This window comes from Silene latifolia, chromosome 10 (genome assembly GCF_048544455.1).
Source record: "Silene latifolia isolate original U9 population chromosome 10, ASM4854445v1, whole genome shotgun sequence".
NCBI classification, from domain to species: domain Eukaryota; kingdom Viridiplantae; phylum Streptophyta; class Magnoliopsida; order Caryophyllales; family Caryophyllaceae; genus Silene; species Silene latifolia.
In genome coordinates, this window is record NC_133535.1 from 99,571,440 (window position 1) to 99,586,522 (window position 15,083).

The following is a 15,083-nucleotide window of genomic DNA, read 5'->3' on the forward strand; positions in this document are numbered from 1 at the left end:
AGAACTAAGCACTAAAAAATTGAAAGATCATAGATCCATATTAGAGTCTCTAATAAAATTAATTTATCTCATAAATTGTTGTTTATGTGATCTATGTAACATGCATGCAAATATGAAAGCATAAAAAGAAAGTATAAGGAAAAACAATTTCCTTACATTGAATATATGGTAAAATGGGCACAAACTAGTTCTCCTTACTAGTTTGTTCTTGAGCTAAAAAGATGTGGATGATCCTCCTTGAAAAACCTTCAACTAGAAAGTCTCCTTCAAGTTGCACCCAAGAACTACCCAAAAATATTAACAAGTATGAACTAGTAACTTGTTAATATGAACCCTTGATAATAATACTAGTAATATCACTAACTTTTCTTAGTAATATTAATAATGTATACTAGTAGTGAATTATTGTAGAGAGATGGATGAAGATGTTCACATGCAAAATAAGTGAAGTGTGTGTAAGAGAGGTAGAGTGAAGTAGTGAACAAATATATGGAGTGTAGAAGGGGAAATAGAAGTGGCGGGTGGAATGAGCTCAAGTGGACAATTTTTTTGTCTTATAATTTTATCTTACATCACATGCAAAATGTAGTATAAGATATATATTATGGTAGTATACAAAATAAGGTAAAATGATTATGTGAGTAATCATCCATTACACTTATTTTACACGGTCCACATGACCATATACGGGTCCATGTTGGTTTTTATATTTGTCGCACAAATCCGTGTAATTTTCACTTTAAACATCGTATCATGTTTAAATACTTCCATAATTAATTCGTCCAATACACTCCGTAAATATACGTGTACCACTACACATATTATTTACGTACTAATATTAATCACATTAATCAATTAGTACAATTTTAGTAAATTAACAGTTAATTAACTAAAACCCGTTTCCCAAAACTTATTATTTAATTATCGCAAAATTAAATAATAACTGCCGCTCCTCGAGTTCGCAACTCGAAATCTCTCTAATAATAATCGATTAACCTCTTAGTCTATAAATCAAGGGACTAAACAAATTGTATCTCATACAATTAATTAGTTATCAATTGGGGTTCGTTCCTTTAGGTGTGACCGAAAGGGGTATTGATCACCGCCGTCTCACGACAATAACGTCAAACTCTAGTCACCAACCGTTATTCGATTTACGTTAATCAACCGACGAGGATCAAATAATTAAATATCTGATGATATTCTATTAATGAGATTTATTATGTTAACGCACTATTGTGGAGGACACTAACTCCAACAATCTCCCACTTGTCCGACACAAGGTGTGCGCTACCAATTCTCTTGTCCGTTTTAATCTCCCACTCAATGCAAGGTGTCTTTCAGGTCGCACTTGCACATGAACACATCGCGAGTGGTTTTCTCGATCGGGAGTGTGACTACCTGACCGGAAAAATCTCCCACAGATTACTTCCGAGCATGGCCACGCATTTGTAGTCATTAACTCCTCGAGTGGCCTTGAGATATAGTTACCCAACGTGGGTGGACAATTCCTGTATGCCCTATCTATCCTATTGCACAATACAGCTCACCATGACCTAGTAAATGCCCTTTTGGCCTCCTTTTACGGCACGACCTAGGACAAAAACCAAAGTCACTCGGAAACCGCACTGCTCGGATAATAGTCTCCGATTAAAAGAATCGACTCATTAGAACATCTTAGAGATCCCCGCCACGACCAGGCGTCTATAATAGAACTTAGGGACTCTCTAAATGGTCACTGTCCGGCAAAGTGTCACACACTCTGCCTATGTAATCGACCAGTCATCACTTATGACCTTATGGAGTTGAACAACCATCAATCGACTTACAATCTAGTCACTCTGAGACGTCACCTCATTAAGTGACTAGGGACAAAATACAATGTTCATCTTATTCACTTGAATAGTGTTCAACATTGTTTCCACAACTTATTCAGATAAACAAGGTATTAAAATTTAGTCACACTAAATAAAAATTCATAAAAGAATAAATACGAAAACAATGAATGTGATTATCATATATATAATAAAAGATACACTATCCAATTATTACATATCCATAATCTAAAGAAAATCTGGTACTCGTCTCAATCCCATGGAGACGACATGACCATCATGCTTAGCCTTTGATAAAGGCTTGGTTAAAGGATCAGCAATGTTGTCATATGTCCCAACCTTACAAATGTCAATTTCCTTCCTTTCCACATAATCTCTAATTACATGGTATTTCTTTTCAATGTGTCTAGATTTGTTACTAGACTTAGGCTCTTTGGCTTGAAAAATAGCTTCACTGTTATCACAATATAGAGTGATAGGATCTTTGGCGGAATGGACTACTCCTAGCCCCTCCATGAATTGCCTAATCCAAACAGCTTCCTGAAGGAAATGTAGATTCATATACATATTAACATACTCATATATGTCTAAATAATTTGTCATAAAATTAAAACGGATTTTATGCATGCAAACATTAATAAAATAGAGGAGAAATCATGTCCTTACATTCAATATTTCGGTTATATTGGGCACAAGAGAGATCACCTTTCTCTCTTGTTCTTGAGCTTTTCCCTTATGGATGAACAAGATCTAAGTATAAGATCTCTCCCCAAGCTTTATACCCAAGGCTTAACACTTAATCTAATTAATATTATAAGTACTAGTATAATATTAATCTAGGAGAAAATTGAACCAAAAATATTATTAACACTTTGAATATTTCGGTTAAATGGAGGGAGAAATAGAGAGCTTTTTATCTCTCTAGAATACTAATTTTGGATGAATGAATGAGAATGAATTCACTAACACATTTTAGTGTAATATTAGGTAAAATTAGATGAAAAACCAATGATGGTTTTTGTCATCAAAAACCGGGTGGAGGGGGGCTTTATGGGTGAGCCAATGCATGAAATTGTTGCTCTTAACAATGTTCATAGGCTTGCATGGCTAGACCATTAGGCAATCATTATGTTTACTTAATAAATTAATCAACACAATATTAACCTAATACCCCACTAATTTCGGTACAATCATAATATGGAGTCCATATTATTTTTTTCAATTTCTCAATATGGAACATGTCACATGTAACATAAATTTGTTATGTATTTTTAACATATTAAAAATCAACGTATTAATAAAATACGTCACATACAAAAAATCGATTTAGTAATTTCATAATTACTTGTGCCGAAATATTTTACCAATTTATAAATCGTATTTACAAAAATTCATTCAATTCCGATTGTTTCCTTAAACAATAATTTCATCCGAGTAATGAAACAATTCAATTACTCAGACCGTATCTCATTTAATCACATTTCAATTTGATACGTAAATTTTACTTCCAAAATCGTCCGTCAATTTTCAAGTAATTTAATTAACTCGTAACATTATACGATTAATTAAATAATCAATTAAGAGTGTTGCCCTATATGTATGACCTAGGGGTCAATCGATCACCACCGTCACACGACGATAATAATGTCAAACTCTAGTCGACCAATCATTACCGATATATGTTGACCGGTTGACAAAATAATATTACTTCCCAATTGTATTCATTTTAATGAGACTTAAACATGTGATTATCATGATCAACAGTCGTGATCGCATTATTGTCGGAGGACACATATTCCAACAATCTCCCACTTGTCCTCGACAAGTGTGCGTCACCAATTCTCTTGTCCTATTACTATCTCCCACTCAATGCAAGGTCTCTTTCAGTCGTACTTGCAAGTGATCATATCGAGAGTGGTTTCCTCGATCCGAGAATAACCGATTGACCGGATTTATCCACTCTGGATGCCATCCGAGCGTGGCCACGCATTTCCGGTTCATTACTCCTCGAGTGGCCCTGAGATATTGTTATAACCTGACTAGGGGTGGACAATTCCTATCGCACTCATTCCCTTCGACTAGCCACAGCCATCATAACCCAAAATATGCCCATTTGACCCCATTTACGAAGGTCGTAGTAACACAAATCAAAGTTAATCTGAAACTGTGTCATCTTAGGTGAATAGTCTTTAGTCAAAAGAATCGACTCATTTGAATACTATAGTAGCTCTCGCCACGACCAGGCTATATAAATTTGCCAGAACTCTATAAGCGGTCATTAGGCCCGACAAAATGTTCCTAACAGTCTGCCTATGTGATCGATTAGTCATCTCACATGACTCTATGGCACTTGAACTTGCCATCAATCACATCACACTCTAGTCACTTCGAGACGTCACCTCATACAAGTAACTATGGGCAAAAACAATGTTAATCCATGTTCACTTTAACGGGGTTCAATTGTCTCTACAACCCGTTTGGATATAACAATGTACAAAGTGAGTTAATAATAACTCAAACGACAAATGTCGACATCACACTCGGGTAGTCAATATCATATTACAACCTTGTGATGTATATCATAAGTGTAAACACTCATTGACTGCAATAGAAGTTTAACATCCCATGTGTCCATGTGTTCAAACTTCTTACACTTGCAATCTCCTTCACATTCATGTTCTCTCTCTCATAGCATGAATCTTACCAAGTACACATCAAGGTTCCCGACCTTGGTTTCGGTTCTTTAACTTGAAAGAACTTCCTCATCGACTATCACATAACGACTAAATTTGTGATGAATGATATAACTTGTACTGATCAAGTACCCCATTCACACACAATGCACTAGGTATATGTTTTGTAGAATCTTGTAACAATTGACAAGATTTTTAGCTTAGTACTTCTCACAAGTCCTAGCTCAACTAGGAAAGATTATCTTTGAATAACTTCTTATTCAACCAAGCATCTTTCCAAAACTTCTTATTTCTCTTTCTGGGCTTGAAAGATTTGGGATTCTCATAAATCCTCATATGTGCTCGGATTTTCTACAATATGTGCAACTTCTTGACACACAATAGAACATTCCGTCAATTACTGAAATCGCTCATCGGATTCTACTCGAGAATTCATGACGTTTCTATTGTGGCTTACCAATCAATCATCATGCTCTTATGCATATGATTCATAATTGGACATGTATATGATTATTCTAATGGCGGAAACATTAGTTACTAATAATCATGAGATCAACCGTTCCTAGGTTCAATGAACGACCATGACTGCTAATGGTAATTCCATTTTCATCTACATGAATAACCTATGTGAATGTTGATGTGATGTGTATCTCTTAATACTAATCCAACATCTCTTGATGTAATTGGATTCATCATTGTCCATTTTCATCCAGAATTGAAAACTCAAAAGCTTCTTTATGAAAGAAGGTATTTGCTCGTCATTCTTTAATGAGTGATGAGTTGTAAACATTCAAAGGATGATAGCTCCCACTAAATTCCATGTCTTCACATGAGAATTTCCTAACTCCCACTCAATTCTACACATTTCGAAATTGACTTCTCAATCGAAATTTATCAAGAATTGAAATATAAATTGCATTGCCAAGTTATTAGGATAAAACCATATATGTTCCCATCATATCCTTTCAAAATACCTATTTTGAAGTGGTCTCATCACAACCTTACGTAAAGAGATTTTAAATCTCCAACACACTCATGTCATAATGATGTGTAGTAATGTCATTTTCAAATATAAACAATATTTAGAATACGTCCTTCGCAAATACCCTTTTGGAAGGAGGTTTAACCATTTCATAGTGAGGTTAAGCAATGACATTTGCGTGGTTAAAATTTTGGTCATTGAAGATATCGGTATATCAATTTTTGCAACTCGATCATAACTAGTATGTTACTATGATTCATTTAGGCTCTTAAGTAAATCTCAAGGTTTGAAACTATTGGTCAAATGCTTCATAAACTTAGTCAAAAACTTGTTTAGACTTTATATTAGTCATTTTCTTCCAAAACTTTCTTTTGGTCTCCTCGTGTAGTTATCTTGAGAATATACTCTTATGTTTACTACACTTGGTCTCTTTAGTCATATAGAATTAACTTGAGACCATAGATCTCATCTATTCGGCATACTATGTAGATAGATATACCTTCATTCAAATCATTTTCTCTTGCGTAGATCTTCATTTACACAAGTACACAATTTTATCTTGCCTTGTGTGTTGTGTCCTCATTTTTCTCCCACTCTATCTTTAGAATAAATACACTAAACATTCAAAGATAGCATATGAGACACAAATTAATGATGTTGAAGTATAAGGAGAACTATCTCATAGATAGACTAATAGTTATTGATTTCATATGTGATCTTGGTGATTGACATTCCTTTAAGAGAGTTCATAGACTCAAAATCGCTTCATAAATGATCATACACAAGCCTTAAGCATGTGGACATATAATGAAACCCGTCATTATATTTGTCTATTAGATCACTTTAAGTGAATAATCTTATGTTTCAAAACGCAAGCATTTTAAAGATGAAATTTTGAACATTAAAAGGATAAATGATAAAACGGGTGACTTGGGTTGCAAACCAAGTCACCATCATCCAAAATACAACTCATTATCCAAAATACTTTTCCATGTCGAACATGGAAACTTAAGGTTCTAAAATCCAAAACATTACTTAAAATAAGACAATGAAAAACAAAGCTCCATAAAAGCTATCCTTAGCTTCTCCATGGTTTCTCATGCTTGTTTTTCTTTTCCCTTGTCTTTGCTTGGTGGAGGCCCTATTTACAATAAAAAGGGAGATACATTATCACAACTTTGCATCACATTACCATAGTTGTATTAGAAACATAAAAGAAGGTTAGTCATTTACCTACTGGAGTGATCTTTCCAGCTTTGATATCACCAAGGTATTTGGAACAATTTCTTTTCCAATGTCCCATGCCATTACAATAATGACACTTATCAAGAGGACCCTTCTTGACTTTGGAGGTGCTAGCTTCATAAGACTTAGCTTTGGTGAATGTGGGAGCTTGCTTTTTACCCTTCTTTCCACTCTTCTTGAATTTCCCCTTACTCTTAGTGCTTATGTTAAGCACATCTTTGGGAGGGTTCACATTTAACCCCATGTCCCTCTCGTCTTGCACAAGTAACTTGTGCAACTCCTCAAGAGACACATCCTTGTCTTGCATGTTGAAATTCACCCGGAATTGCACATATGCCTTGACTTTGGACAAGGAGTGTAGAATCCTATCTACGATGAGTTCTTTGGGGATTTCAACCTTTTGAATTTTCAAGGTCTCGACAAGCTCCATGAGTTTGAGCACATGAGGGCTAACCTTTTAGCCCTCTTTGAAGTCGAGATCAAAGAATGCCGCGGCCGCCTCATATTGGACGATCCGCGGAGTTTGTGAAAACATGGTCACAAGTTTGGAGTAAATCTCATTAGCATTGCCCATTTTGAAGGCTCTCCTTTGGAGGTCCGCCTCCATCGCAAATATTAAGACATTTTTCATTGCGGCGGACTCCCTTTGGTAAGCCTCATATGCTTCCCTAGTGGCCGCGGTGGACCTAGTGGAGGGTTCGGGTGGAGAGGCCTCGGTAAGGTAACGAAGCTTGTCGTCACCTTCGGCGGCTAATTTGAGTTGGGCATCCCATTCGTTGAAATTTGACCCATTCTTTTCAAGTTTACATCGATCCATAAAGGATCAGAGCCAAGACGAACTAGCGAGTGGTGTAGCATTAGGAGTTGGTGTTGCCATTTGTTATGAAAAAGAAGTGGTCTACAAAACAAAATATAAGGAGTAAAACAATTGTCGTTTTAATAATACTCGTAAAAATGTATGATTTAAACAAGTTATTTGCATTTTTCTAGTGACCTCTACCCAACTAGATAAATGATTCCAAGACCCAAATTCATATCGACTTAGGCACGGTGGGGCCGATACATCCTTTATCAATATAACTCGGTGGATTAACGTTTAATCGATTCTACTTTTAGAACTCTTGGTCGATAATATTACATTAACAATTAACTATAGCCCAAAACACATCGACAAGGGCACGGTGGGGCCGATACATCCCTTATCAAATACTTTTGTTGAGTTCAATCCAAATTTCGAATATATGTGTCCATGATCCAAACCCACATTAACTTGGGCACGGTGGGGCCGATACATCCCTCATCAACATGAATTCGGTGGATTAACATTCATCACCCACTTCCCCTACGTACAAGGTTTGTACCCCGGTGTGGCCGAGTGCACTCCCTCACGAAATAGATTTTCATGGTTTCTACTATTTGGTAAGGTTATGTCTCAATTGATAGTTTTAGCGAGAGGTCATGTCAATTTATTATCTATCACGTTTTAAGTGAACTAAAGCGGTGAACTAAGATAATTCTAATTGACACGGTCGATAAACTCGATAAAAGAAAATGCATGTTTAGTTATGGCGATTTAGCGATGCATGTGACATAAAATAAAATGCAAGCATAAATATAAATAAATCCTAGTATGGCCTTTCCTAAAATAGAAAAACTATTTAACTATTACATATTCGGAAACCAACTCCATTGGTCCCTTGAACTTCGGTTGTGGCACACATCTCGAGGTAACATCGTCTTTATGTATCGCCGTTCTTGAAGAAATCCGTCTTTTGGAACTTCGGAATGAATAAAATTACATAATAAATTACATAATTTCCTATTATACATTTGTAACTAAAATAAAATAATCTATTAAATTACAAAACGGTGATACGAGATCACAATAAAAATTACAACCGAATCGATATTCCCATACATTCCGGGAAATACCAATTAAATCTAAGGCCATACTAAGTAAAATTACATAATTCAAAAATTACATAAATTAAAATTATGACAATCATAAAGAAAATGCAGCATTATAATATGTATGAACATGCTCAATATTAATGCTAAATCGCCTTTTAATAAGCCAATATCGTATATTACTCGGTTTTTACGGATTTGCGTGATTTCAACATTTTATAATCACAAAAAATACATAAACTCATATTTATGCATAAGTTAATTACCCTAACCTCTTAGGACTCAAAATTTAGTCTTCACTAATAATTTGACCATAATTAACCTTTATTTATAAATTTCTTCATAAATGGACCAAAATTACAAAAATAAGCTATTAAACTTCAAATAAATCACAAAATTTCAAATAAATTCAAAATTTGAAATTTAAACTCATGAACATTCTGGAAAATTTCCATGACACTCATAATGTTCAAAATCTTAGGTTAAAAATTTCGAAATTTTTCCGGAAAAACAATGTTGCGGTTTATCGATTTTTAATAAAATAATCATAAAGACATGGAAAAATTATTTTCATTAACTTTTCAATTTTAGATCTAAAAATTATAATAAAATGCAACATTAGACGTTTTTCCTAAGTCATAGATTATGTTTTATTAATTTTTCACTAATAATGTCACTATTTATGCTATTTTTCTTCAAAAATTCATAAATCATGCAAAAAGACTTCTTTATAGCCAATTATTTTACACACATCTTGTAACATTGCATGTGACAACATATTAATTTTCTATGACCAGATTCGAAATTTAAATCATATTAACCTATTTTTCACTTAAATCCGAATTTAATAATGAAAAATTCATTTTTCGAGCATAATAAGTCCAAAAATTATGAAAATTTACAGGTTATCTCAAAATAATATATGTAACAACATATCCAAAAACCAACTGAAAATTCGAAGTATAGCTAATTTTAGACCAAAAATGACATTTTTACTCATAAAATCACATTTAAATGCCATTATTGTAAATTATGAACAATAAAAATCCGAAAAATTAACCAAAATATCCCAAAACACTTTAGGACCAGAAATATTAACATGCATGTAATAATTTCGTGATATATCATAATAACACAAATTTTACAAGTTTTATTTGTTATTCTTATAACTCGGAAAAACTTTTAACCAATTTGCATGCAAACAACCGTGGCTCATGATACCGATTGAAGGAAATGTAGATTCATATACATATTAACATACTCATATATGTCTAAATAATTTGTCATAAAATTAAAACGGATTTTATGCATGCAAACATTAATAAAATAGAGGAGAAATCATGTCCTTACATTCAATATTTCGGTTATATTGGGCACAAGAGAGATCACCTTTCTCTCTTGTTCTTGAGCTTTTCCCTTATGGATGAACAAGATCTAAGTATAAGATCTCTCCCCAAGCTTTATACCCAAGGCTTAACACTTAATCTAATTAATATTATAAGTACTAGTATAATATTAATCTAGGAGAAAATTGAACCAAAAATATTATTAACACTTTGAATATTTCGGTTAAATGGAGGGAGAAATAGAGAGCTTTTTATCTCTCTAGAATACTAATTTTGGATGAATGAATGAGAATGAATTCACTAACACATTTTAGTGTAATATTAGGTAAAATTAGATGAAAAACCAATGATGGTTTTTGTCATCAAAAACCGGGTGGAGGGGGGCTTTATGGGTGAGCCAATGCATGAAATTGTTGCTCTTAACAATGTTCATAGGCTTGCATGGCTAGACCATTAGGCAATCATTATGTTTACTTAATAAATTAATCAACACAATATTAACCTAATACCCCACTAATTTCGGTACAGTCATAATATGGAGTCCATATTATTTTTGTCAATTTCTCAATATGTAACATGTCACATGTAACATAAATTTGTTATGTATTTTTAACATATTAAAAATCAAAGTATTAATAAAATACGTCACATACAAAAAATCGATTTAGTAATTTCATAATTACTTGTGCCGAAATATTTTACCAATTTATAAATCGTATTTACAAAAATTCATTCAATTCCGATTGTTTCCTTAAACAATAATTTCATCCGAGTAATGAAACAATTCAATTACTCAGACCGTATCTCATTTAATCACATTTCAATTTGATACGTAAATTTTACTTCCAAAATCGTCCGTCAATTTTCAAGTAATTTAATTAACTCGTAACATTATACGATTAATTAAATAATCAATTAAGAGTGTTGCCCTATAGGTATGACCTAGGGGGTCAACTGATCACCACCGTCACACGACAGTAATGTCAAACTCTAGTCAGCCAATCATTACCGATATATGTTGACCAGTTGACAGTAACAATATTACTTCCCAATTGTATTCATTTTAATGAGACTTAAACATGTGATTATCATGATCAACAGTCGTGATCGCATTATTGTCGGAGGACACATATTCCAACACTTCATTGGCAGCCTCAGACGCTGCAAGGTACTCAGCCTCTGTTGTAGAATCCGCAGTAACACTTTGCTTGAAGCTCTTCCAGCAAACAGCTTCTCCATTTAGCATAAACACGTAGCCGGATTGGGATTTCATGTCATCCCGATCGGTTTGGAAACTTGCGTCCGTGTAACCTCTTACACACAACTCAGTTTCTCCTCCAAACACTAAGAACGAATCCTTAGTTCTTCTCAAGTACTTAAGGATGTTCTTTACGGCTATCCAGTGACTCTCACCAGGCTTGGCTTGATACCGACTTGTCATGCTCAAGGCATACGCAATGTCGGGACGAGTGCAAATCATAGCATACATGATAGACCCAACAACGGAAGCATAAGGGACGGTCTTCATGTGTTCAATTTCCTTAGGGGTAGAGGGAGACTGTGACTTGCTCAAAGTAATCCCTTGGCCCATAGGTAGAAATCCTCTCTTGGAGTCTTTCATATTGAACCGGTCAAGAACTTTGTCAATATAAGCTTCTTGACTCAATGCTAGTATCCTCTTAGACCTATCCCTATAGATCCGGATACCTAAGATTCGTTGTGCCTTACCCAAGTCCTTCATTTGGAAGTGTTTCCCTAGCCACTCCTTAACGGAAGTGAGCGATGGAACATCATTTCCAATGAGCAATATGTCATCCACATATAGGACAAGGAATGCAACCTTACTCCCACTAAACTTCATGTATAAACACGGTTCTTCCACACTTCTAGTGAATCCGTATTGTTTAATGACATGATCAAAGCGATGATTCCAACTCCTAGATGCTTGCTTAAGACCATAAATGGACTTCTTGAGCTTACACACCTTCTTAGGGTTAGATGTATCCACAAAACCTTCGGGTTGTATCATGTACACCTCTTCTTCTAGAATCCCATTCAAGAAGGCGGTTTTGACATCCATTTGCCAAATCTCATAATCATGAAATGCGTCAACCGCTAAGATTATCCTAATGGACCTAAGCATAGCGACTGGAGCGAAGGTTTCGTCATAGTGTAAACCATTAACTTGGGTAAAACCTTTTTCCACCAATCTAGCTTTGTAAACATCCACATGTTTATCCACGCCGAGTTTAATTTTGTATATCCATTTACACTGAAGAGGTCGCACTCCCTCAGGTAAATCCACCAAGTCCCATACTTGGTTCTCGTACATGGAATCCATTTCGGACCGCATGGCTTCTAGCCAAAGCGAGGAGTCGGGACTAGACATGGCCGATTTGTAGGTAGTGGGTTCATTACTTTCAAGAAGTAATAATACACCATCCTCCTTGATGTTACCAAGGTAGAGATCAGGTGGATTAGAAATCCTACTTGACTTTCTAGGAATAATTACCGTTTCAGATGAAGAGGGAATGCTATCCTCCACATTCTCCTCTACCTCATTCTCGGTTTGTGGCTCTCGAACTTCTTCAAGTTCAAATTTTCTCCCACTCTGTCTCCTAGAAATAAATTCCTTTTCTAGAAATACAGCATCACGAGCCACAAACACTTTGTTCTCGTGTTTATTGTAGAAGTAATAGCCACGTGTTTCCCTTGGATATCCTACAAAAAGACATTTGTCGGACACAGGTGCAAGCTTATTGTCGGACTTGATCTTAACGTACGCTTCGCAACCCCAAATACGCATGAATGACAAATGAGGGACTTTCCCTGTCCATATCTCATATGGAGTCTTATCGGCCGCTTTAGTCGGGCTTCGATTTAGTGAAAATACTGCAAACAAGAGTGCAAAACCCCAAAATGAACTAGGAAGCTCAGTTAGACTCATCATTGACCGAACCATATCAAGTAAAGTTCGGTTTCTCCTTTCGGCCACACCATTTAGTTGCGGTGTGCCAGGAGGAGTCCATTGTGATACTATACCACAATCTTTTAGGTGTGAATCAAATTCAATATTTAGATACTCACCACCACGGTCGGACCGTAGAGTCTTTATCTTTTTATCCAATTAGTTCTCTACTTCTTTTTGAAACTCTTTGAACTTGTCAAAGGCTTCACTCTTGTTCTTCATTAAGTAGACATACCCATATCTACTTAAGTCATCAGTAAAAGTAATGAAGTAGTGAAAACCTCCTCTAGCGGTGATGGTTAATGGTCCACACACATCCGTGTGTATGAGAGCCAAAACCTCACTAGCTCGTGTCCCTTTTCCCGCAAAAGGTGCACGAGTCATCTTGCCTAAAAGACAAGACTCGCATGTACAATAAGATTCGAAACCAAATGGTTTGAGCACTTTCGATGAAGCAAGTCTCTTAATGCGTCTTTCGTTTATGTGGCCTAAACGACAATGCCAAAGGTAGGATTCGTTTGGATCACCTTTTTTTGAGCTTTTTAGTTTCCATATGATAAACGTCATTAACATCATTTAAAACATAAATGCCTCCAATTGAAATAGCCTTGCCATAAACCACATCATTAAAAGAAAAAGTACAACACTTGTCTTTAATCATAAAACAAAAGCCTTCCGCGTCTAACGCGGAAATGGAGATGATGTTCTTAGTTAAAGTTCGTACAAAATAACACTTATTTAAATACAACTCTAAACCACTAGCTAAAGTGAGCACATAGGTCCCTACAGCAACGGCGGCTACTCTAGCTCCATTGCCCATGCGGAGATCCACATCACCTTTTGCTAGTGCTTGCACGTCCCTTATACCCTGCAAATGGTTACAAAGGTGAGAGCCACATCCGGTATCAAGTACCCAAGTGGAAGTACAAGCATAATTAACGTCTATCACATAGAGAGAGGAAATCATACCAATAGACATCACACGCCCTTCCTTGAGATCCTCCAAGTATTTGGGACAACTCCTCCTATAATGCCCCTTCCCATTACAATGGAAACATTTGGCCTCGGAGAGCTTGACACTTTTTGCCTTGGGATTGCCATTCTCAACGACCTTCCCCTTTCCCTTGTCATTTTTCTTTGACGATTTCTTGAATTGGGGCTTTTCTTTCCCTTTTCCTTTCTTAACTCCAAGAGACATGTTCTTTAACTTCATGGTTAAAACATCTCCCTTTTCACTCCCACTAGCCTCCATATCCCTCTCCGCTTGGGTGAGGAGTGCATGAATTTCATGGTAACTCTTATCCATGTCATTCATGTTGTAGTTTACCCTAAAGTGGGCAAACTTGGTGGGGAGTGAGTGAAGGATTCGATCCACCACAAGAGTTTTAGGAATCTTACACCCTAGACGCTCTAGGATGTCAACTTATTCGACCATTTTAAGGACATGGGGACCAAGCTTTTGGCCCCTCTCAAGCTTAGCTTCAAAGTAGCGTGCCGCCGCATCGTATTGACGGACTTTAGGTGTTTGTGAAAACATAGTGATCATACGAGTGAATATCTCGTAAGCATTTAAAGAAATGCATGAAAGCTTGAGCTTTGGCGATATTGACCATATCAACACATTCTTGATATCATTCAACATCCTCACATAGTCATCATAGGCGGTCCGCACCGCCGATGAAGCTCTTGCACCGGGCTCGATAGGAGGAGCATCGATCAAGTAAGTGAGCACATTGTCGGACAATGCGGCACTTTTGATGTTGGATTCCCATTCAAGAAAGTTACTACCGTCATCTTTTAAAATACATTTGTCCATTACGGACCTTAGCCATGAATCTTTGCCTAGTGAAGTAGTCGATGGAGTTTATGAAGTTGCCATTGCGAATTAAAATGCTACAACAAAAAGGAAAAATTAACATTCATTGTTTTAAAAAATTACTTGTAAAAACATGTTTAGCAAGTTTTAGAATTTATATAATGACCTCCCACTAAATTATATAAATGATTCCAAGACCCAAATATTAAACAAAAATGAGCATCGCTTGGGCGAAATATCCCATAATTGCGTAAATTCGGTAAGTCATGTTGACTAATTCTACCTCTATA